The sequence below is a fragment of the Herpailurus yagouaroundi genome, unplaced genomic scaffold (genome assembly GCF_014898765.1).
Source record: "Herpailurus yagouaroundi ecotype Mexico unplaced genomic scaffold, PumYag 141, whole genome shotgun sequence".
In the NCBI taxonomy this organism is placed as follows: Eukaryota; Metazoa; Chordata; class Mammalia; order Carnivora; family Felidae; genus Herpailurus; species Herpailurus yagouaroundi.
The window spans coordinates 9704897-9731204 of NW_024412396.1; the positions used below are offsets into that span (position 1 = coordinate 9704897).

Sequence of the window (26308 nt, forward strand, 5' to 3'; positions counted from 1 at the left end):
CATTCACAAAAATAAACTCAAAATGGATCAAGGACCTGAATGTGAGACAGGAAACCATCAAAACCTTAGAGGAGAAAGCAGGAAAAGACCTCTCTGACCTCAGCCGTAGCAATCTCTTACTCGACACATCCCCAAAGGCAAGGGAATTAAAAGCAAAAGTGAATTACTGGGACCTTATGAAGATAAAAAGCTTCTGCACAGCAAAGGAAACCACCAACAAAACTAAAAGGCAACCAACGGAATGGGAAAAGATATTTGCAAATGACATATCGGACAAAGGGCTAGTATCCAAAATCTATAAAGAGCTCACCAAACTCCACACCCGAAAAGCAAATAACCCAGTGAAGAAATGGGCAGAAAACATGAATAGACACTTCTCTAAAGAAGACATCCGGATGGCCAACAGGCACATGAAAAGATGTTCAGCGTCGCTCCTTATCAGGGAAATACAAATCAAAACCACACTCAGGTATCACCTCACGCCAGTCAGAGTGGCCAAAATGAACAAATCAGGAGACTATAGATGCTGGAGAGGATGTGGAGAAATGGGAACCCTCTTGCACTGTTGGTGGGAATGCAAATTGGTGCAGCCGCTCTGGAAAGCAGTGTGGAGGTTCCTCAGAAAATTAAAAATAGACCTACCCTATGACCCAGCAATAGCACTGCTAGGAATTTACCCAAGGGACACAGGAGTACTGATGCATAGGGGCACTTGTACCCCAATGTTCATAGCAGCACTCTCAACAATAGCCAAATTATGGAAAGAGCCTAAATGTCCATCAACTGATGAATGGATAAAGAAATTGTGGTTTATATACACTATGGAATACTACGTGGCAATGAGAAAAAATGAAATATGGCCTTTTGTAGCAACGTGGATGGAACTGGAGAGTGTGATGCTAAGTGAAATAAGCCATACAGAGAAAGACAGATACCATATGGTTTCACTCTTATGTGGATCCTGAGAAACTCAACAGGAACCCATGGGGGAGGGGAAGGAAAAAAAAAAAAAAAAAAAGAGGTTAGAGTGGGAGAGAGCCAAAGCATAAGAGACTGTTGAGAACTGAGAGCAAGCTGAGGGTTGATGGGGGGTGGGAGGGAGGAGAGGGTGGGTGATGGGTATTGAGGAGGGCACCTTTTGGGATGAGCACTGGGTGTTGTATGGAAACCAATTTGACAATAAATTTCATATATAAATAAAAAAATAAATAAATTAATTAAAAAAAAAAAAAGTCCCATGTAAAAAAATAAAAAAATAAAAAAAATAAATAAAAAATAAAACTAGTGCATGACAGGGGTGCCTGGATGGCTCAGTAGGTTAAACGTCCAACTTCTGCCCAGGTCATGATCTCATGGTCCTTGAGTTCAAGCCCTGTGTCGGGCTCTATGCTGATAGCCCTGAGCCTGGAGCTTGCTTCAGATTCTGTGTCTCCCTCTCTCTCTGCCCCTCCCCTGCTTGTGCTCTGTCTCTATCTCTTAAAAATAAGTAAATGTTAAACAAAATTAAAAAAAAAAAAACTATTGCATGACAAAAACATAAGTCACAAGACAAGTAATTAATAGGGAAAATTTTTTGCAATATATATTTTCTTTTATTTTTAAAAAAATTTTTTTTTCAACGTTTTTTATTTATTTTTGGGACAGAGAGAGACAGAGCATGAACGGGGGAGGGGCAGAGAGAGAGGGAGACACAGAATCGGAAACAGGCTCCAGGCCCTGAGCCATCAGCCCAGAGCCTGATGCGGGGCTCGAACTCACGAACCGTGAGATCATGACCTGGTTGAAGTCGGACGCTTAACTGACTGTGCCACCCAGGCACCCCACAATATATATTTTATATAAAGGGTTAATATAGGAGGAACTTTTTAAAAAAAATTTAATGTTTTTTTAAATTTTTTTTAACGTTTATTTATTTTTCAGACAGAGAGAGACAGAGCATGAACAGGGAGGGTCAGAGAGAGAGGGAGACACAGAATCCGAAACAGGCTCCAGGCTCTGAGCAGTCAGCACAGAGCCCGATGCGGGGCTCGAACTCAAGGACAGTGAGATCGTGACCTGAGCCGACGTCGGACGCTTAACCGACTGAGCCACCCAGGTGCCCCTTAATGTTTTATTATTATATATTTTTGAGACAGTGTGAGCAGGGAAGGGGCAGAGAGAGAGAGGGAGACACAGAATCCAAAGCCGGCTCCAGGCTCTGAGCTGTCAGCACAGAGCCCGATGCGGGGCTCAAACTCACCAGCCATGAGATCATGACCTGAGGCGAAGTCTGATGCTTAACTGACTGAGCCACCTAGGTGCCCCGATACAGGAGGAACTTTTAAAATCAAGAAAAATAAAAATTTTTATAGAAAATGGGCAAAAGAAATGAACAGATTATTTATAAAGTAAAAGATACCAGTGAGGCTAAACTTCAGAAGAAGGTACATTGACTTCAAGTGAAGGACAAGGTAAGAATCTCAATACTGTGGAGTCTAATTACTCTTCAACTAGACAAAGAACATCTGTCTTTTTCCACAGGGCAGTTAAGCTTACCCTTCTTTTTGTTTGTTTCGGGTTCTGTATTTGATTAATTTCACGGGCACAAGTGATATATTTGCAAAAAATTATAGTGGATATTTGAACTCAGCAAGCTCTCTTTAATTTTCTGCAGTTCTTATGAAATGTTCAAGAAGAAAACAATAATTAGACTGGCACTTCTGTGAATGCTCAATAAAACGAAAACTAAAAGATTTGCTAAAGCGCGACCCATAAGGCAAACAAATTCATCCAGCTGGTACCAAGTGATAGGCTGCAGGATTCAGTCCTAAGAGTCAGTCAGAGCTGAGCCACAGAACCCCTCCGGGTTCCATGTCAGAATCACAAATCAGGAATTCAGGGATCCTTTACCAATACCATTTCTCAGTTTGCTGGCAGTACCAAGACTCTAATAAATTAGTTTAGAAGTTCATCAAGTTCTTCAGCTAATATATCCAAATGGTTCCTTCCCACAGCAGCTAACAATTGCTGAACATGCAAAACATCCTAAGTCTATTAAGCAAATATTTTCCCTATATATACGTATATGTGTACTTACACATAAACATGTCATGGATAATGGTTTAGGACGGTTATGCTTTCATTGTTATAAAGTGTAATTCTATTTGCAAAGAGTTTACTATGTATCATGATCTATATTAAGGTTTTCTGTACTTTCTACTTAATCCACAAAAACTCTGTTAGGTAAGAATGTTTTTCCTCATTTCACAGTCAAGAAATCAACACTAAAAGACAATATGACTTCACATGGATAATAAACAGTCGATCTAGACGCCTTACCCACCTCTCTGGGTTACCCGTCCTCCCCATTGAAGCAAACCTCAACAAACATAAAGAAGCTGTCAGGTCATTGTCTCTGCACACTTCCTTTCAGTCACTTTTACAATAGGAAGAGGTATTTCCACTGTGACACTTCCTCTCATAAGTCGCCCATGTTCAGCCTTGATCAGTGTGAACCGGGGCCTTGAGTCTCATAGAAGAGAGTAGATATCAAAAACCAGTGATGATATGTGTGTATTTTGGAAAAGTCTTCCAAGGCATTCTGATACGTTGGGGTCGCAATCACAAGTTCAGAGTCATTAAACAAGGAATGTTAGAAGAGTTTAGAGACCTTCCTTCACCTATTTTCTGTAATACTGTATTTATCTTTTTTTTAATTTTCAATATATTTTTAAGTTTATTTATTTATTTTGAGAGAGATAGAGCATGAACTGGGGAGAAGCAGAGAGAGAGAGAGAGGTAATCCCAAGCAAGCTCTGTAGTCAGTTCAAAGCCTGCTTGGGTTTTGAACTCACAAAACTGTGAGATCATGACCTGAGCTGGAATCAACCTGAGCCTAACCGACCGAGCCACCCAGAGGACCCTGTATTTATCTTCTAACGAGGCGCATGGGTGTTGGCTCATTTGCTGCAATTTCTGTCACTTGGGTCCACTTTCATGTGCCAGAAATTCCCAAAAGCCCCTGGCTTATGTTTAGCCTTATTTCTTCATTTCAGAGCCAACGCAAAATTGTGTTCAATTTACTTCTCTTTGGCCATTTGATTCCACTATAAGCTTATTTTTATGCCATCACTTTTCTTTTTTTTAATTTTATTTTTTTAATGTTTATTTATCTTTGAGAGAGAGAGAGAGAGAGAGAGACAGAGCATCAGCAGGGGAGGGGAAGAGAGGGAGGGAGACACAGAATCCAAAGCAAGCTTCAGGCTATAAGCTGTCAGCACAGAGCCCAACGTGGGACCAGGAACCACGAGATCATGACCTGAGCCGAAGTCAGACGCTCACCCTACTGAACCACCCAGACGTCCCATATGCCATCACTTTTCCATGGAAGAAAACTACATATATACATACACAAGTATGTGCACAGATATATATATACATATACACACATATTTATACATTTATATATCTATACATAATTCTTGATTCCAAAAGAATATATATAACACATGTAAATTTTAAGCAAAATAAGATAAAGAATACCCCATATGACTGACAATCTAAAAACGAGAAAATTGCCCAGAACTTCTATCTACTTTTGTGTGTTTGCCTTATGGTGGAGTGTGCCATTTTCTTATAAGCAGAAACTCACAGGATATACCTGGCAGTGATTCCTGATTTCAATGCAGGTAAATTCTGCTCCCTGTTTTCACTTGTGTTAGCCATTTCCCCCTTCAGCTTTGGACTCAGGTCCTTTGGGTGCTCATTATTGACTGATGGATTCAATCTGTACCTATGTTAATAAGATTGACCTTTAATTTCCCTTTTCATATCAACATTGCCTGGATTTGGTAGCAAGGAGTGGCCTCCTAGAATGAGTTTTCTGTTCTCTGAAAGAATTTGTATAAGTTTGATGTTTGAAAATTTGGCAGACTTGCCTATAAAATAATCTAGGCCTGGAGTATTCTTTGTTGGAAAATATTAACTGCAAGTTGCATCCTTTAATAGTTTTAAAACTATTTGGGCTCTTCATTCTTTTTTTAAAATTTTTTTTAATGTTTTTATTTATCTTTGAGACAGAGAGAGACAAAGCATGAGCGGGGAAGGGGCAAAGAGAGAGGGAGACACAGAATCCGAAGCAGGCTCCAGGCTCTGAGCTGTCAGCACAGAGCCTGACGCGGGGCTTGAACTCACAGACTGTGAGATCATGACCTGAGCTGAAGTCGGACACTTAACCAACTGAGCCACCTGGGCACCCCAGGGCTTTTCATTCTTGTTGAAACAGTTTGTTTCTAAGATCTGTGGAAGAGGTTGACTCTGGAAAACTTAAAGCCCCTATCTCTTGAAATATTGCCCACAGCACTCACTTTGTCTCACTTTTCCTAGTCTTTTCTTCCTCCGCTGGTGGTTATGGCTGTATCAAATCTGCTGTAAAGCCCACTCACTGAGTTTTTAAATTTTGAACTATTTTATTTTCCACTTAAAGGGAATAAATTCCCTTTTATTTTCAAATCTACCTAGTCATTCTTTTTTTTTTTTTTTCTTACAGCTGTGCTTTCCTTTCTCAGGTTATTTTATTTTGTCCCCCTATTTTTATTTATTTTTTACCTTTTTAAAGTTTTTTTATTTTAGAACGCCTGAGTGGCTCAGTCTGTTGAGCATTCAATTTTGGCTCAGGTCATGATCTCACGGCTTGTGAGTTTGAGCCCAGCGTTGAACTGAGCTGTCAGCACAGAGCCTGAAGACTGCTTCCAATTCTGTGTCTCCCTCTCTCTCTGCCCCTTCCCTGTTCACGCTCTCTCTCTAAAAAATAAAAATATTAAAAAATTTTTAAGTTTTAATTTTTATTTTAATTACAGTTAGTTAACATACACTGTTATATTAATTTCAGGTGTACAATATAGTGATTTAATGCTTACTTATATCACCTGGTGTTCATCATAGCAAGTGCCATATTTTTTTTTTACATTTTTTAAAGCTTTATTTATTTTAGTTTTGAGTCAATAGTGAGCACCCAAAGGACTGAGTCCAAATTTGAATGGGGAAATGACTAAACACAAATGATAACAGGGAACAGAATTTACCTGCATTGAAATCAGGAATCACTGCCAGGTATAGTCTGTGAATTTCTGCTTATAAGAAAATGGCACACTCCACCATAAGGCAAGAGCACGTAAGTAGACAGAAGTGTTGGGCAATTTTCATAATGTCTCCTCTCTTCAGACTGAATGCTAATACGGCTTTTTTATTTTGCTTAATTAATCATTAAAAAAAAAAATAGCCCAGGAAGTCTATAGGAAGCTTTCATTCAACCAAAAAAACTTTGCTGTGCCCCTGCTATATGCTAGGCACTATTCCAATCTTGGAGGACATTAAAAAAAAATTCCTTTCAGGAAAAAAAAATATGTAAGAGTCACAATGTTATGAGGTAAATTAATGACAGAACTCTGCACAGACCCAGGAGGGTTTTTCAGAGAAGACTTTCAAATGAAGTAATCCTGGAATGGAGTTTTCAAATAATGGAGTCTCTCAAACTTGAAAAATGTAGAGCTTCTTTTTTAAAGAGTTTAATCTGTTTGTAAGCTGTGTATTGACAATTCTTCACCACTTTTCTCTATCCTAACTCAAAATATCCTGTTGCTGTAGCAGTCTGTGCTATATTTAGTTTGCAAGCAGTGATATAGTTTTATCAAAACAATACCATTTGTCATATAAAACTCAGGTTGTTTAGAAAAATAAAGTTGTTAATTTAGAATTAACTGGTTTGGGGATGCCTGGGTGGCTCGGTTGGTTAAGCATCCAACTTCCACTCAGGTCACGATCTCGTGATTCACGGGTTCTAGCCCCGCATTGGGCTCTGTGCTGACAGCTCAGAGCCTGGAGCCTGCTTGCGATTCTGTGTCTCCCTCTTTCTCTGCCCCTCCCCAACTCATGCTCTGTCTCTGTCTCTCTCTCAAAGATAAGTAAACATTTAAAAAAATTTAGTTGGGTAAGCATCCAACTTCAGCTCAGGTCATGATCTCACAGTTTGTGAGTTCGAGCCCCACATCGGGCTGTCTGCTGTCAGCGCAGAGCCCGCTTCAGATTCTCTGCCCCCCTTTCTCTGCCCCTCCCCTGCACATGCTGTCTCTCTCAAAAATAAATAAAACATTTTTTAAAAATTTAGAATTAACTGGTTTTACAGTTCTTTATATTTAATTTGTAAATATCTTTTAGTTTTAAAAGACTAATAAAAATTTTATGCCTAATTTTTTATATATACATATCAAAGTAACATCATCATATAATTAATTCAAGTCAGCATCATATGCTGTAAAAAAAAATTTTTTTTCCTTTAGGGGAAATCTCCACATTGCTCGGGCTTGAGAAACATGAGGAGTCACTCTCACTACTTTCCCTCACCATCCAAAGGTGCCTCAAGAGACAAACCGTCACTAAACTCACGCTGATTTAACATGGTGAACATTTCTTCACCTCTTCATCTTTGCTATCCCTACCTGATCTGATGTACCTTTAATGGTCTGTCATCACAGGGTCTACAGGATCAGATGCGAGCTCCTTATAAGGGGTCTCTGTGCTGTGTTCTGATCTTCACTTGGCACAACTGTTCTTTTCTCATATACACATGACAGTTTATTACAAATGCATGACCCCAACGCAACCATCATAAACACAAATGCATATATGGGCAATGAAATATGATGATAGAACTAAGGTATGTAAGGTAACCAGCCTGATGATCTAGAATATGTTTATACTTATTGAAATTATCATCAACATAAAAAACACAAAAAGATAGCTCATAAACAGTCCCCTCTCCCTTGCTGCATAAAGCCCAAGTAAATGCATGACACAGTAGCTCTCAGCTCAGGCTACATCCATGAATAACGGATTCTCAGTTAAAAATTAAAAAGTTTTAGTGGCCAATAAAACTGCCTATCAAAACAATTATTAAGGATGCTTCAACCCCAAAATAAGACAATTGATTCACGAAGTTGTATAGGTTTCTTGAAGAGATAGTATTACAGGTAAAGAAGAGATATTATTAAAACAGGATGAGAGGTGGGGTACCTGGGTGGTTCAGTCACTTAAGCGTCCGACTCTTGGGTTCGGCTCAGGTCATGATCACGGTTTCATGGGCTCCAGCCCAGCATCAGGCACAGAGCATGCTTGGGATTCTCTCTCTCCCTCTCTCTCTGCTCCTCCCCCACTCATGCTGTCTCTGTCCCTCTCAAAAATAAAAAAATAAAACTTTAAAAAAAACAGGATGAGTTTATTAATTTTACAGTCTTGACACTAACTATAAGGAGTTCTTTTTTTTTTTTTTTAATTTTTTTTTTCAACGTTTATTTATTTTTGGGACAGAGAGAGACAGAGCATGAACGGGGGAGGGGCAGAGAGAGAGAGGGAGACACAGAATCGGAAACAGGCTCCAGGCTCCGAGCCATCAGCCCAGAGCCCGACGCGGGGCTCGAACTCCCGGACCGCAAGATCGTGACCTGGCTGAAGTCGGACGCTTAACCGACTGCGCCACCCAGGCGCCCCAGGAGTTCTAATAACTCAGACAAAGCATTCAAATAGTCTGCCTTTCCCCCACTCTCTTCCAGAGTTCCTCAACCTGTCAGCCTAAACACCTGCTTTAGAAATACCATTGTTGTTCCCACTTGCTGCTGATAGAAACTAGTCCTGCAGAACAATGACATTTAGGAGACCTGCTGAAGTAAAATGCTGGTGGTTTGATCATTGTAGAATGAGATACCTTGCTGAACAAGATAGATTCATTCATTCACTCATTTGTTAAATAAGCAACAATAACATGCCAGAAAACATTTGGCACGGGGGACCCAGTAGTGAACAAGACAAAGTCCCTGCCTTCAGAGTGTGTACATTCAATGGTGACAGATGGTTTAATAAATAAGTAAATGGTGTAAATTCCAAAATGGTAAGTATTGTAGAAAAAAATTAGCCAGGATAAGGAAAGAGAGCAACTGGAGGTGGCTATTTTTTGTAGTCATCCCCAGATATTTTCAGATAAGTAGGGAGGTTTTCTTCTCTGTATCCAGGAGTCTATACTAAAAATTTCTGACTCCCTTTCCTAATAGTGATTTAGTATTCCTAATTTCCATACAGATGTTAAGAGTTTGAGGCTCAGGCTTAGTATCTGACCTATTTGTTCCCCATTAGACTACATGGAAATGGTTAACAAATATTTCCAAGGGGTTACTAAAAACAAAGTAACAATTCCAATCACTGTTATTTAAACAGAAGAAAATTCAAAGACTTTTTTGTTTTATTAATTACTTAAAAGCTTCTCATTACAATAGGTCTAAGCTGATCATATAAAATATGGTTTCAAGTATTATTCAGCCATAAAATAGAAGAAAATCCTGCCATTTGCGACAACATTGAAGGCCCTTGAGGACATTATGCTAAATAAGACAAGTCAGACAGAGGAAGACAAATACTGTATGATCTCACTTGTATGTGGAATCTAAAAAATAAACAAACAAAAAATAGAACTCATAAATACAGAGAACACACTGGTGGATGCCACAGGCAGGGTGAGGAAGGGGTGATGAAATAGGTAAAGAGGGTCAAAAGGTATAAACTTCCAGTTATGAAATCAATTAAGTCCTAGGAATATAATTTACAACATGGTGACTACAGTTAATAATACTGTATTGTATAATCAAAAATTACTAAGAGAGTAGATCTTCAAGATTATCACAAGAGGGGCACCTGGATGGCTCAGTTGGTTAAGTGTCCAACTTCAGCTCAGGTCATGATCTTGTAGTTTTTGAGTTCCAGCCCTGCGTCAGGCTCTGTGCTGACAGCTCAGAGTCTGGAGCCTACTTCAGATTCTGTGTCTTCCCTCTCTCTCTGTCCCTTCCCCACTCATGCTCTCTCTCTAAAAAATCAAAATAAACATTAAAACAATTTTTTAATAAAAAATAAAAAATAAGATTATCACAAGAAAAATAATTTGTAACTGTGTAGTGATGAATGTTAACTAGACTGTGGTGATTACTTTGCAATATATACATATATAGAATTATTATATGTGTCAATTACTTCACAGTAAAAACTAAATAAAATAAAATAAAATGAAACAAGGTCCTGACTATCAGGTCCCATCTTATCAAGTTCAATAATGGTTGAGATTTGGGGATTCAGGTTGCGGGATTAGTCAAAAAAATGTCTGAGCATGATGAAATATTCTGATCTAACATCTCTGACCCTGGCAACTCCAGGTCTTTGCAGGACACTGACAAACTTCCATGGTAGATTAGATACCACATGGCCAACATAAATTCTTAAAATTCTTCCAGCAAATGTTCCTAGGTTCTGGGAGTTCATAAACTGTTAAGATCTCCTCTAACTTACAGTACTGTACTTCCTGGAAACGCTGGGGCACCTGGGTAGCTCAGTTGGTTAAGTGTCCGACTTCGGCTCAGGTCATGATCTCATGGTTTGTGAGTTCGAGCCCTGCATCGGGCTCTGTGCTGACAGCTCAGAGCCTGGAGCCTGCTTTGGATTCTGTCTCCTCTCTCTGCCCCTCCCCACATGTGCTCTGGTTCTCTGTCTCTCAAAAATAAATAAATGTAAAAAAATTTTTTTAAATAAAATAATAATAAGGGCTTAGAGGCCCCTGGGTGGCTCAGTCAGTTGAGCATCAGACTTTGGCTCAGGTCATGATCTCACAGATCGTGAGTTTGAGCCCCATGTCAGGCTCTGTACTGACAGCTTAGACTCTGGAGCCTGCTTCGGATTCTGTGTCTCCCTCTCTTTCTACCCCTCCCCCACTCGCTCTCTCTCTCTTAAAAATAAATTAAAACTTTTTAAGAAGTCTTAAAAAAAAATGAATAGGGGCTCAGTTGGTAGAGCATGCAACTCTTGATCTCAGGGTCCTGAGTTTGAGCTCCACATTGGGCATAGAGTTTACTTAAAAAAAAGAAGGATAGGGGCTAATCTCAGCAGCTAATCAAGAAATCCAGTAAGAATACTGGGACTAATATCTAAGAAACTTATATCTGCAACAGAGTTTCTCAAAGTGTGATCCCCAAGCCAGCAGCATTAGCATAATCTGAGAATTTGTTAAAGATGCAAATTATAGGGCCCTGTACCCCCCCACACACATTGAATCAGAAATTATGGGGGTGAGGCCCAGCATCTGTATTTAACAAGACTTCCAGATAATTCTGATGCATTATTAAAATCTAAGAACCACTGAAGAAAGGCATCATAAAAATATATTGTCAATATTACGAAGAAGTAGCGTAGGAGTAAACAATCTGGTAAACAACACACCTAAAAATTCCAAGAATATGGCAAGCTGATGGAAAAAAGTAAACCATTAGACTCTTCGTTGTTTGTTTGTTTGTTTCTTTTCTAAGAATTGGGTGCCAGTAACATATGGAAACATTTAAGTCCTCTGGTCCAAGTAGCTGGCCAGAATCTGGATCCAGATCTGGACAGAGGGCATGGGTGTTTGCAGAGGCCAGAGAAACAATCACACACACACACACACAAAGTTCCAGAACACCAGCAGATTTTAATATTTTATAATAGAATTGGTCATTCTCATGCTCCACCCCATACCACACCACATTGAAAACATATCCATCTGCATTAAGCACAATAGCACCCTGCCTGTGAATTTTTTTTTGCCCCCCAAATATGGCACACATTTACAAAGACGTCACTGCAGTTTATGGATCTGTGTTTTTTGCAAATGCAAGGGCCATTAATTGCATCCACAGCTGTGGCCTTCTCCATACTAGAATATGTTAGGCTTCCAGTAATGCATTCTCTGTTGAGAGCCAAAGAAAATAGCCTCCTTTTGTCTGTCTTTATGTAGTGACTTCCAGAAGTTCTCAGATTCTAGCAGCACATGTAATCTGGTTCTTTAGTATTTTGTTAATAAAAATAAGAAACAAAAGGGGTACCTGGCTGGCTCAGTCAGTGGAGCCTGCAACTCTTGATTTTGGGGTCATGAGTTGGAGCCCCACACTGGGCACAGAAACTACTTTAAATAAACAAACAAACAAACAAATAAACAAATAGATTTTAAAAGTAGGAAACAAAAACTAAACAAGAAATTATATCCTCCAAGATAAGCATCATTACTAACTAAAAGAGAATGGATGTTGCACTTGGTAGAGAAATACAGAACTTACAGCCATGGCCCAGTTTCAGAACCCTGGACTTAGCTCCAAGAAAATTCCTTTCTAAGCTAATTCCAAAGATTAATGAAGGATTGGATTCTACAGCCTTAGGTATCTGTGAATTCAAATGGCAGGCAAAATGGTAAAGACAGTGAAATGTACCTTTAGTGGCCCACGCCCTGCCTCCCCCTGTCTTTCTGTAACCCTCTGTCACCTCCAGGTGAACCGTCTTCAACACCCACATCCAATCAGTCAAATTACTCCCCCTTTGCAATGTCACACCCATCACCTTGACCCAAATATCTAAGGCTGTGTAAAAACAGCATTGTCAGATTTCATAAATGTGCAATGATGACTCACACTGAAAAGAGACATTTTGTCACAAGGGAAACAGAGCTTGTCAAAGAAATTCATATTAAAATCGGATAGCTCTCAAATTATAGGTCAGAGAGCTTTATTTTTAGAGATAAGTTTTAGGTTTTGTACTATTTCTCAAAAAACTAAATTTAAATAAGTGATACTTCATTTTAAAAACCATGACTCATACTTTACTATTATGAATCCATTAAAATTTGTATTTGTCAATAATTAAGACAATTTCTGTTTTCAAAGAATTTTATTTTTAGACTCTATTTTGTTTATACTTGGAATTGAATAGCAGTTAATTTTTTTGCCCCATAAAACACTTCATTCTTTTAGATGTCTGAAATAAACCAATTTATATGTATTGTACATTCAAATACCAGTCACTTAACAGTTGGCAAAACTGAGTGCAATGCTTCATGCTGCCTTCAGTGAAGTCGACATCCTTCCCATCACTCTCAACATTGTTTAAATGTATGTTTTTAAATAGGCTGCTTCTAAGAGTCAGGTTCCCAAGTTTTCTTTGAACTTTCCTCTTCCTTCATCTCTACTTTTTTTTTCTCTTTCTGTTTCTCCCTGACAACAAAAGGTCTAAGGAAAATAAGCCAAGGGTGAAAATATTTACAGGGTGTGATTCAGAGAGTTTCCATCTGGGACTCCTACTTGAAGGAAAGTGTGAGATTGGCGACTTTCATTTACTAGCATTCTCCCCTCTGCCAGGTGTGGGAGGTCCTGTTGTTCTCTTCTTCATCACCTTGCCTGTGTCCTGTCACACTGCTCTGTGTGGTAACCTCTGGGCCACCCCAGGAGGAAGAGAATGATCGGATTATGAGGACAGGCAGGAACAACATGCCCCCACAGGCCTGCCAGGAAAAGCAGGCAACAAAGAGCAGAACTGGCCTTGGCTCTCCCCCTTTCCCTCCCAATTACACCATCAGATAATGTTTACAGGGACCAGTAAAGCCCCTTAGAACACAGTTGATATGCCCTGTCCTACAAGGGGAAACACTTCTACCACGACCTAATGAGAGGAAGGCCCCCCAGCAGCGGGGCACCCCAGCCGAGAGTGGGGTGTGTAGGGTACAGCCAGTGTCCCGCATTTCAAGTAACTGGTAGTTTTCCATCAGACAACATGGGCCCTCCCCAAAGCGCCCAAGGTGCAACCCAGTATGCTTGGCAAGGTAACCAATTACAATTCAGCGGTTAAAAGGGACATCAGCATAACTTTCTGGGAAGGGAAGACTCCTTTAGAAAAAAAAGAGGAAGCTACAAAGACAAAAAGAAAGAAAAAGGACCTAGAAGGAAAAGTTCAGCAGACTTGGCAGGGAAACTATAAAACTTAGAACTCTAAAAGAACAGAAAACTATATACAAGATACGGGATAACTATGACTTCTTAGAAGAGAAGAAAAAGTGAATCACAGTTTTCAGTCCTGGAGAGCCATTTTACAATTCACTCAAAAAGGAAGAAGGCCGGGGTAAAAAATGAAAGGTTTAGAGGGTTATACAAGGAAAAGAACCCACTGACAGCACGGATTGATGTACAACAAAATGAGTTATAGAGTAGTTGCAGGACTGAACTATTTAGAGAAACATAAAAAGTGAATTTAAAAAATCTTCATCAAATAGCACCTACTATAACACTCTATAGTTACTTTCCTGCTTTGTGGAGCTGTTACAATGATCAAATGAGATAATACACCTGGGCCAGACTGGGAAAGAGCTCTTCTGGTTCTTTCCATTCAAGCAGATTTGCTGAATGAAGCCTCCCCATTCTCAACTATTTTAAAAAAGGCATCTAGTAGGGGTTCCTGGGTGGCTTAGTCAGTTAAGTGTCCGAGTTCAGCTCAGGTCACATCCTTGCAGTTCATGAGTTTGAGTCCTGAGTCAGGCTCTGTGCTCACAGCTCAGATTCTGTGTCTCCTTCTCTCTCTGCCCCGCCCCTTCTTGCACATTCTCTCTCTCTCTCTCTCTCTCTCTCTCTAAGATAAATAAACATTGAAAAAGAAATTTTTAAAAAATGGCATCTAGTCTAACCCCAGGACAAGCCTGTAAGGTTGGTAGGAAACATAATGGCGTTCGATTTTACGCGAAGGTCCACGGAAGCCAAAGGTGCAGGGTCCTAGGTCACAGAGTTAGCCAGTTAGATGGTGTGAAACATAAACTCCCTGTAAAAGCATTTTTGAAAGATATTAGTGCTAGTTCCCACATCAGGAAATTCATTCACAATATGCCTTATCATAATAAGGGTGGGGAAAGAAAGAAACAGAAGAACTCTCTGATCTAGTTCATTTACTTGGGAAAATGAGTATATCCTGTGACATCTTCCTAGCATTTGAGAATCTGGGGCACTCATTCTATTCGGGAATATTTGCTCAATTGTTTTCATATAACCACTCTCAAAAAACAGAGCTAATAAACCAAAACACACTGTGTCGCATTCATTGCACTGAAACAAAAGGCTGCCTTTTCAACATGACAGATAACTGCAATGAAATGTTTTCTGAATAAATATTTTTGGTTTGCTAAGTCACACAGCCAGCTTTCATATTATGCATCAAAACAATCTTTCCCAAGTTAAAAAAAAATAAGTAACCACAGCTTCTTCGTAAATAAAACGTTAAGCCAACATGAACCTGAGTTTCTCTCGAGCGTAGACTTAAGAGCAAGGGTAGAGTTTGACAACTGATTCTACATGCATCTGTTATAATTAATAAAGGTAATGTCAATGATGAAATTTTTTTTAATGTTTATTTATTTTTGAGACAGAGAGAGACAGAGCATGAACGGGGGAGGGTCAGAGAGAGAGGGAGACACAGAGTCTGAAGCAGGCTCCAGGCTCCGAGCCGTCAGCACAGAGCCCGACGCGGGGCTCGAACTCAGGGACGGTGAGATCATGACCTAAGCCAAAGTCGGATGCTTAACCGACTGAGCCACCCAGGGCCCCAATGATGAAATTTCTTAAATAATAACTAACTCTAGATCATTAGGTGTTTGAGTATTCAGATTACAAGACAACAGGAAAGGGCCAAGAAAACCAATGGTAAATAACTACCCAAGTGCATCAATACCTCTGAATAAAAATGCAGGAGGACAAAAGGAAGCAGATCATGGAGAGAAGGAACTGGCAGGGCTATGGACCAGTCATTAAGATTCACTTACTCTGTGATAGTTTGCAGAGTAAATAGTTTCAATGCAATGGAAACTGATTCACAAAGAAATTAAGTGACCTGTCCAAGATCATAAATAAAAATAGAAGACAAGATTTGAATTCAGATATCTCAAGATTCCAAAGCTCAAATGAGCTTTGAGTGCATAGGTCTGCACCTATCCACCTCTCCCTGCTTATCTTCCTCTCTCCTGGCTCACGTCCTCCAGCTTCAGTTACTCCAACAGGACAAATTCTTTCCTTCACCACCACAACTAACCTGCCTTTACTTTAGCTTAGGAAACTCTTGTGCCCACTCTACCTTTCTGGCACTTCCTCATCTTTCAGTTCTCAGCATAAAGAATCACTTCCTCGGGTGGGGCTCCTGGGTGGTACAATCAGTTAAGCGTCTGACTCCTGATCTCAGCTCAGGTCACGATCTCGTGGTTTGTGGGTTCGGCGTCCATGTCCAGCTCTTTGCTGGTGGTGGGGTGCCTGCTTGGGATTCTGTCTCTCCTTCTCTATGCTCCTTCCCCACTGTGCTCGCTCTCTCAAAATAAATAAACTTAAAAAAAATTTTTTTAAAGAACCACTTCCTCAGAAAGTGGCACCCCAATCCCAAAAGTGATCCTCTGGTATATGTCTTCATAGCACTCAAGTCTTTTCAAGTTCATCCATCATGTTTTATAATCACACATGTGATGCTACCTTCCCCAATAACCTGCAAGCTTCAGCAGCGCAGAGACCACAGCTGTTTGCTCTTTATGCTCTACCCAGGAACTAGCACACTGCCCAATACACAACATGCAGTCAATAAATATTTCTGAGTGAAAGTGAGACACGGGAACTTTCTCAAATTATCCATTATCTAAGATGACCCCAATCCTAATCTTTCCAGTATGGGTTAAGTTAGCCAAGAGCATTTAGAATTTATGGTGGTAGGAGACTTCTACAGTCCATTGCTGGTGCACCACAATGGGATGTTAACAATGTGAAAAGAGGCTATTACCCACTTTATCAAAAACGCACCTATCAAAATACACAGCAGAAAGCTACGGAAACCTAATGGTCCTGAAGCCCATCACCATGCTGAGAAATCAGCACTGTCCTAGGGATTGACAGTCACTCCCTTGACCAAGAAGCCAGGCTTTTCCACATTATTGTCACAGGAGGGGTCATAGCGTGTCTGTTCTCGGTTACCACCAGACAGTCTGATTAAACTGTGTCAAGTCTCATTACCAGCTCTTCAACATTAATTACTACCAACACATCCAGGCTTAACTCTTTTTGGGTTTTATACTTAAAGGCACAGCCTGACCCCCTAATGATGTTCCTAATTTTTATTCTGGGCTTCACTTACAACATAATTGGCTTAGGTAACTTCCTGTGAGTGAAAAGGTAATGCATCCTAGTTAAACGAGGATTGAAGAGCCAGTCGAAATACCTCAGTTTTCATTCAGTTCTGTTACCAGTTCTGTAATGCACTTGGAGGCCACATAATTTTGACCTCCCCCAACTTAATTATCTTAACTTACCCATCTGTAAAATTATAATCATCACTCTGACAGACTTATGGTTAGTCAGGGCTTCTAAGATTCTCAGAGACATCAGGGTGATGGACCCTTGCTCTAATTCTGCAGCTCTAAGGCCAGAAAGGTCTCAGACCGGACTGCGCTAGCCTAGGGAGAATAAATGTGTCAAAGAGGGGGTGGTGCTCCCTTAAGCAGCACATATACTAAAACTGGAATAATTCAGAGATTAGCACAGCCCCTATGCAAGGATGACATGCAAATTTGCAAAAATGTTCCATATTTTTGAAACTAGAAAGAAAAAAGAAGATGGTATGTTGATGCTTATTTTATACCAGTCTCTATGGTCAATTTTTGTAACACTGAGATTGATGATCTGATCATAAAGATCCAGCTGGGTTTGGGTGGGTGAGGGTATTGGTTCTGCCTATTCCCCCCAGTGACACTTCCTACACGTCCCAATGTGCACCTCAGCCATTCAGCCTTAATTATAGGCAATGATAGTGAAGCCCTCTCTGGAAGAGCCAGAGGCTTACACAGTATGTCTATGATGGAGAACAGTGTTGATCTTTTCACTGTGTACCACTTTCTTCTATCTGCATTAGTTAGATAAAGACACCTTGACTTATTTCCTAGGAAGTATCTTTGTCTGATCTCCATATCAGTCAGCACCTACTGTTGATACTTGTCAAATGGTGGTAACATAGAGTCAAATATGCTTTGGAAATATTTAAAGTATTTCACAAATATAAGTGATTTCTGCAACCCTCTACAAAGCTGAATTTTATCTTTAATTTCTTCCCTATAATGAATAGATATAATATGGTATGTGCAATAGGCTCAAATTCAGACTTTCCTGTTGCTTATAGGTTTTGTATCTTTAGAGAAGTCACACTCTCTCAGCACCCAAGTATCTTCATCTGAAAAGTGGAAATTGAATAATAGTATTATCTTATCTCATAAGGTTGTCCTGAAGGCAAAATATATATGGGAAATAGGTAGTGCTGTGTTAGTCCCTTTAAGGTGCTAATATTTGATATTTGTTAATGTTTACTTATTTTTAAGAGACAGAGACAGAGTGTGAGTGGGGGAGGGGCAGAGAGAGGGAGACACAGAATCTGAAGTGGGCTCCAGGCTCCCAGCGATCGGCACAGAGCCTGATGTGGGGTTCGAACCCACAAACCACGAAATCATGACCTGAGCCAAAGTTGGACATTTAATCGACTGAGCCACCCAGGTGCCCCCGAAGGTGCTAATATTTGAACGTGAAATCAGTAACCCAAAGTTTGAGAGAAGTAAATGAATTTAAAAGCTCTGTATCTATCAGAATATTTTATGCTGAAAATAACACAGAATTGAATTCAAACTGGCTTAAATAATAATGGGAATTCATTGGCACCTGTAACAAAAAGTCCAGAGGAAAAGTAAGCCTCAGGCATTGTTCACATAAGATCTGGCTAGACTTCTCTGCAGCTTTCCTGGCTCTGCCTTACTCCCTATGGTGCCTCTTCTTCTGGCTGGCTTCTCCCACTGTTGAAAGATGCTTGCAAGCAGCTACCAGGGCAACATAATTTCTCCTTAACATCCAGGGAAGAGACAACATGACACCTCACAATGAACAAGAGTCCCAGCTTTGGAGAGCCTCAAACTAGCCATTGTAGGCAGGTGAATGCCATGCACTGATGTGTAAAACTGGGGAGACTCATTAGTGAGGTGTTATACATGGGGAAAGGTGATAGGAACATCACACAGACAACCACAATGTCCGTTATAGTAACACAATAAATCCTTAGTGAGTAGCAATGCATTGCAAAATTGTTGTTGTTGTTGTTAAGGAAATAAAATACCTATGAAGAAATGTTGAATTCTGAGGTTTCTAGGATCCCAGATGGCAGGGAGTAGGAGTGAGGAAGGAGCTAACAAGGACTCTGCAAAACAGAAATCTCAAAGTGTGAGCCTGCTCAGGAGGAAGTCTACTATCCCTTAGGGGCAACCAGAGAGGAGCACTACTGGCTTCAAGGCTGCTCTGAAGCCCCCAGAAGTGAGAATCGTGGAACAGTCCTTTCCTCCAACTCCTACAGATCTGAAATCAGCTGGAGAAGCACTGAAAGTTCCACTTCTTACTTCTCCACAGGAAATCCACAAACACTCCATCTACCACTGGAAAGGTGAAAACATCAACACAAACTCCATCTCTGTTTAGAAAAACAGTAAAAGCCCCAGGACAAATCTCTTAAGATGATTTCCTTTTGCCTAAATAAAGCATTTGATTGCATCTTGGGACTCATTTGATTGTAAGGAATTGAAATCCACTCAAATACTTAAGAAAAAGGGAATTCATAGAATGAATACCACATATCTCCCAGCCAGGAAGTACAACTGGCCTCAAAAGGGAATAGGGGCATGTGGCTGGCCCAGTGGGTGGAGCATGCGACTCTTGATCTCAGGTCTGTGGGTTTGAGCCCCACATTGGGTGTAGAGATTACTTTAAAATAAAAATTTTTTAAAAAGGGAATGATCACTTGACCAGAAGTAAACGCCCATTTAATTTACTCTTCTCTCTGTCATGACTGACTTGACTGGCTTAACTTGTCCATGGGTCAACCTTGGCTTCATATATTCCTTATTCAAGAGCCACTGCTACAATGCTAAGTGGTTTCTATAAGCCAGTTTCAAATTTCTTGGAGAAAGAGCCCACTGTTAATCTAGGTTCAGATGTCTGTCCTTGGTCAATCAGCGGAGTCATCTGGGAAGGTCTGCTACCCATGTAGGAAGGGTTTTATCAGTGGGCTTTGAGAAGGGGAGTGAGAAAGAAGGTCAAAATGACCAATATGCATATACTGGACATGTCAGTCCTCTCCTCTTCTATCAAAGTACAGTCAGTGTTACATGATTTCATAAAAACATCAGAAACCAGTAGAGGAACACAGAATAAGTCTAGATAACCAGTCTCTCAGCTTGGCCCCATTCTGTCTTTGTATGTATTCTTTACACAGCATAATTTCTTAGTGCTGCATTTTTTTCACCTGCCAAATAAAGATAATGATACTTGTTCTTATACCTCATAGGATTATAGAAAGTGTAAAGAAATAATAGATATGAAATTACTTTAAAACATTACAATGATGCTATTTATACTCTGAACACTATAAAGCGTGTCTTTTAATTTCAACTCAAATCACACTGTTTCCAAGGAAATACAAATTCAAGGATTGTTTTGTCAAATCAGCCATTTGGGGTTAATCCCCCTAGGTAGTAGATACACATCTTATGTCTTCCAACTAACTGCGTAATGGAGTGTGTTATAGTTACACTGTTACACAGCATACACACTTAGCAGATACATGGGAGGAGAGGAAATGAAAGACAGAAAAGTAGAAACAAACAAAAACAAAAAATAACAACAAAGTAAAAACAATAAAGAAAGCTCACCCCTGGGGTGCCTGGGTGGCGCAGTCGGTTGAGCGTCCGACTTCAGCCAGGTCACGATCTCGTGGTCTGGGAGTTCGAGCCCCGCGTCGGGCTCTGGGCTGATGGCTCAGAGCCTGGAGCCTGTTTCCGATTCTGTGTCTCCCTCTCTCTCTGCCCCTCCCCCGTTCATGCTCTGTCTCTCTCTGTCCCAAAAATAAACAAACGTTGAAAAAAAAAATTAAAAAAAAAAAAAAAGAAAGCTCACCCCTAAAAACCAAAAATAGATACAGTAATAACAGTCTGCAGGGATATTGTTCCTTGTCCACTAAAAACAAAAACAAGAAATGGGGGGCACCTGGGTGGTTCAGTTGGCTATGATGCCAAATCTTGATTTCGGCTCAGGTCATGAGTTCAGGCTCCACATCAGGCCCTAAGCTCACAGCAAGGAACCTGCTTTGGATCCTCTGTCTCCTTTTCTCTGCCCCTCCCCCACCCATGCTCACTCTCTCTCTCTCAAAAATAAATAAAAAAACAAACAAACAAATAAAAAGACAAAATAGGCTGCAAATGAGGAATGTAGATTCAATATGAGAGGAATTCCCAGGAATGAGGACTTACTCCCTCCTATGCAGCGGATGATGTATCCTTTGACTGCAGAATTTTGTTGCGTTCATCTTTGTTTCCCTAGCAGCCACGGCACCTGCCACTGTACGCACTCAGTCCACATTTTTGATGACATGACAGTTCAGAGATTGAGAAGGGCAGCAACAGACACCCAGCCATTCTTGTCTCTTGTCTCTGTGATCTTGATTCAGCAAACAATCCATTTATAGACACAATTAATAAGACAACTGAAGCAAAGTACACCCTAAGTGGCTATGATATTAAGGAATTAATAATTTTTTTAGGTATGACAATACTAATGTGGTTGTATTTAAAAAGCAAGTCCTTATCTTGGAGAAAGATCTTTAGAAATTATGTATTATAATATCTAGGGTTCCTTCAAAATAATCAGAGGTAATGGCATGAAAGAAACCAAAATGGCCATGAATTGATCATTGTGCAAGTTGGGCAATAGATGAAGTGTTCACTATAATATTGTGTGTACTTTTTGCACATGTTTGAAAATTTCTGTAACAATGATCTTTTTAAAAAAGAAAGAAATATAAAACACCAAACGCAACTCATGGGCTTAATGCATAATCTGAATTAGCTTTGGTCATGTAACAGCTTTTATTATAATTATAATACTGTTGATCTTAAACAGCTCAATCTAAAAACAGCTAAAATGTGTGCTTTTCTTCTGCCATCCATGAAAATGATTTTCAGTACCAATTAAATTTCAAATAATTGTGGCTGTTCAGGATAATATAAAGCTTAGCAAATCTCACTGCTACGTTTGTCATAGTTGGCACAGCATTCCTATTAAAGATGTTCTTTAGTGTGAAATGTTGGTCAAGCAATTTAAATAATTTTATTTCAAAATTTCTAAAGATATTGGCCAAATCTTCACTCATGCTTTCTGCTTTCAAAGGTTAAAGAAATTGTCAAATGAAAGCATTTCTACATATTCTTTAAAACTGTTCTTGAAGACAATGGCCTTTACATTGCTTACAGCTCTTTATATATGTTCCAAATCAGCATTCTTTTTATAACTCAGTTCTATAAAAAAAAAAAAAAGTTCATGTTTTGAGGAGGCAAAATCCTTTTAATCATTCAATAAATAGTATAGTGTGTGTGTGTGTGTGTGTGTGTGTGTGTGTGTGTATTTATACATATATTCTGTTTAGCCTTCCAGGAAATTCAAAGCTAAATTCAAGTATTCTCTGTTTTTTTTTAATGTGTCCCCTTTTCCTTTGACACGGTTTAACCATTTTTTTGTATTTATGAGTCACTTATTGTAAAATCATATCATATCATTTAGAATTAGTAATAACATGTCATTGGTGCACATTTTATCCACATTTTAACACCTTTCAAATTAGTATGCAACTTACAATCAATATAGTTCTCCTAGAAGCATTTTTTTCTTACATAAAATTACAAGAATAATAATGAGTCTTATATTTTATTGCAGCCCAGATTTGCAAAAATATTAAAATGTCTTCAACAATTATTCTGTAACATGAAAATACCACCATAGCAGAGCAGAAAAAACTAAGGCTGGAAGTAAGTCTTATTAAATACTTCAATTCATATATGCCATATTTCAAAGAGCTGTATCGTTGTGTAATGTGGGAGACGAAGATGGCAGCAGAGTAAAAGGACCTAGGTTCACCTCATTCCACAGATACATTTAGATAACTACCAAATAATCCTGAACACCCCAGAAAGTGACCTGAAGACCGGCAGAATAAACTCCACAACTAAAGGTAGAGAAGAGGCCACATCAAAGAAGGTAGGAAGTGTGGAGCCATGGTTTGGGAGAGAAGCAGATCCTGGCCACTGCTGTGGGGAGGGAGCTGTAGTTGCAGAGAAGGATGAGAAATTAGCACACAGGGGTGTGCATGGGGAAGGCAACTCCACATAACAACTGGTTTGGATAGCAAGAGAGGCTGGATTTTGTGAGATCTTGCAACCAGCGAGGCTTAAGCCTGGAGTTCTAAAGGTCAATGGATTCGGCTCTGGGAGAGCCTAGAGGTGCTGGGGAAGCTCCTGAAGAGAAGACAAGGCAAACAACCTCTGGACGTACAGCCTAGAAACAGCAATCTGAAGAGTGCCTGGTGCACACAGTGGGGAGGTTATTTGCTCTTCTTGGAGCTGCCACAGACAGGCAATGTTCATGAAGAGAGTTTTCTGGGAACAAAGGAACTGGCCAGTGCTATTTCCCTCTCCCGCTCATCAGCATAACCACAGGGCCACCTGTGGGGACAAGAGTAGCACTGGACACTTGCTACCTAACTTGCTCAACCACATCTCCCAATGGGGAATTTTACAGAGTCTCAGTTCTCGTCCTGTTGGCAACAGGTTTCATTTCACATGCAGACCGAAGCACACCTAGTTAAAATGTGCCACATTCAGGCTAGGGACAAAACACTATCCACAACAGGCAAAGAGAGCCTCTGCAGATGGCTGTCCTGAAGGATAAAGCAGTCAGCAAACAACAGCAGAGTGCATGCAGCACAGATTGGAGACACTCACAGAAGTGCCAGGCCCTGAGGAACAGGGGACACCATACTGCAGGACACTACAGGGCCTCTTCTTCATTAAGCCATTACCTCAATAACAGGATATATAGTTTACTTTCCTAAAACAGAAACAGGCACAGAGACTTAAACAAAATGAGAAGACAGAGAAATTTGTCCCAAATGAAAGAAAAGAACAAGGCCACAGCCAAAGATCTAAGCAAAAGAGATGTAAGTAACATGGCTGATGGAGAATTTAAAGCAATAATCATAAGGATACTCACTGGACTTGAGAAAAGAGTGGAGGACATCAGTGAGACTTTTAAGACAGAAATAAAGAATAACATAGCAGAGATAAAGGGCTCAATAAACAAAATGAGAAACACTCCTGATAGAATGAAAAGCAGACTGGAAAAAGCAGAGGAATGAATTAAGGAGTAGAGTATAGAAGATAGAGTAATGGAAAGTAATCATGTGACCAAAAGAGAGAAAAAAAGAATTATGCTACATGAGAATAGACTTATAGAATTCAGTGTTTCCATCAAATATAATAACATTCATATTACAGGAGTCCCAGAAGAGAGAGAAAAGGGGGCAGAGAATTTATTTGAAAAAATAATAGCTGAATACTTCTCTAATCTGGGGGAGGAAACACATACCCAGATCCAGGAGGCACAGAAAACTCCCATAAAAATCAACAAAAGCTGAGCCACACCAAGACATTTTATAATGAAAATGTCAAAATTACAGTGACAAAGAAAAAATAATAAAAGTAGCAAGACAAAATAAGACAGTTACATACAAAGGAAACCCCATAAGGCTATCAGCAGATTTATCAGTAGAAACTTTCCAAGCTAGAGAGGAGTGCCATGATATACTCAAAAGTGCTGAATGAGAAAAACCTGCGGCCAAGAAGCCAAGAATACTCTATCCAGCAAGGCTATCATTCAGAATAGAAGCAGAGAAAAAGGGTTTCCCAGTTAAACAAACACTAAAAGAGATCATAACCACTAAACCAGTCCTGCATGAAATATTATAGAGGATGCTTTTGGGGCATCTGAGTGGCTCAGTTGGTTAAGTGTCTGACTCTTGATTTCGGCTCAGGTCTTATTTCATGGTCATGAGATGGAGCCCTACATTGGGCTCCACAGTAAGTGTGGAACCTGCTTAAGATTCTTTCTCTCCCTCTCCCTCTGCCCCTCCACTCACTGCCTCCTCTCAAAAAAAGAAAAAAAAAAAAAAAAAGAGGGAGAGAGAGAGAGAAAGACTCTTTGAGTGGAAAAGAAAGGCCAAAAATGACATTATGAATATGGGAAACAAAAAAGTAATAAAAATGAATATTTCCGTAAAAAATCAGTCAAGGAACTCACAAAATAAAAGGATTTAAATATGACACCATATCCCTAAAACATGAAGAGGAGTAAACAGTGGGTTCAAACTTAAATGACCATCAACTTAATATAGACTGCTATATGCAAAAGATGTTAGATACAGACCTAATGGTAACAATAGGTGTCATACTGACATGAAAGAATAAACAGAAATAAATCCAAATATATCACTAAAGAAAACCAGAATATCATGAAAGAAAAAAAGACATGAAAGGATCAGAGAAGAATCACAAAAATAATCACAAAACAAGTAACAAAATGGGAATAAATACATATCTATCAGTAATTACACTGAATGTAAATGGACTAAACACTCCAAATCAAAAGACACAGGGTAATAGAATGGATTAATGAACAAACAAACAAATAAGACCCAACAATATGCTGCCTATAAGAAACTCTTATCAGACCTAAAGACATCTGCAGATTGAAATTGAGGGGATGAAGAAACATTTACCATGAAAATGGATGTCAAAAGAAAGCTTAAGTAGCAATATATTGGACAAACTAGACTTTAAAACAAAGACTGTAACAAGAGACAAAGAAGGGCACTATATCATAATAAAGGGGACAATTCAAGAAGAAGATATAACAATTATAAATATTTGTGCACCTACTATGAGAGCACCCAGCTAAATAAAATAGTTAATCAAAAAGGAATTAATCTATAATAATACAATAATTGTAGGGTACTTTAACACCCCACACACACTTATAAACTTGTATCAATGGACATCTTAGCAGAAAATCAGCAAGGCAACAATGGCTTTGAACGACAAACTGGACCAAAGGAATTTAATGGACATATTAGAACATTCCATGCTAAAACAGCAGAATATGCATTCTTTTCAAGTGCATATGGAACATTCTCCAGACTAAATCATCTATTATATCACAAAACAAGTCTCAAAAATTTTAAAAATATTGAAATCATACCACGCACCTTTTCTGACCACAATACTATGAAACTAGAAGTCAACCACAAGAAAAATCTGGAAAGACCACCAATATGTGAAGGTTAAATAACATGCTACTAAACAATGAATGGGCCAGCCAGGATGTCATTGAAGAAATAAAGAAGTATATTGAAAAAAATGAAAATGAAAACACAAGTATTCAAAACCTTTGGGACTCAGTAAAAGCAGTTCTAAGAGGGAAGTTCACACTTGATCTTAGCCAAAAGGCCGAGAAGCGATTAA

The 26308-nt window shown here is 39.4% G+C and overlaps 1 non-coding gene across 1 annotated transcript; it reads left to right on the plus strand.

Moving 5' to 3' along the window:
- The first annotated feature begins 17364 nt into the window (after positions 1–17364).
- Positions 17365–17469, plus strand: LOC121032572 (U6 spliceosomal RNA). Its single transcript, XR_005791382.1, has one exon. It is a non-coding gene; the product is annotated as a U6 spliceosomal RNA (small nuclear RNA).
- The last annotated feature ends 8839 nt before the right edge of the window (positions 17470–26308 follow it).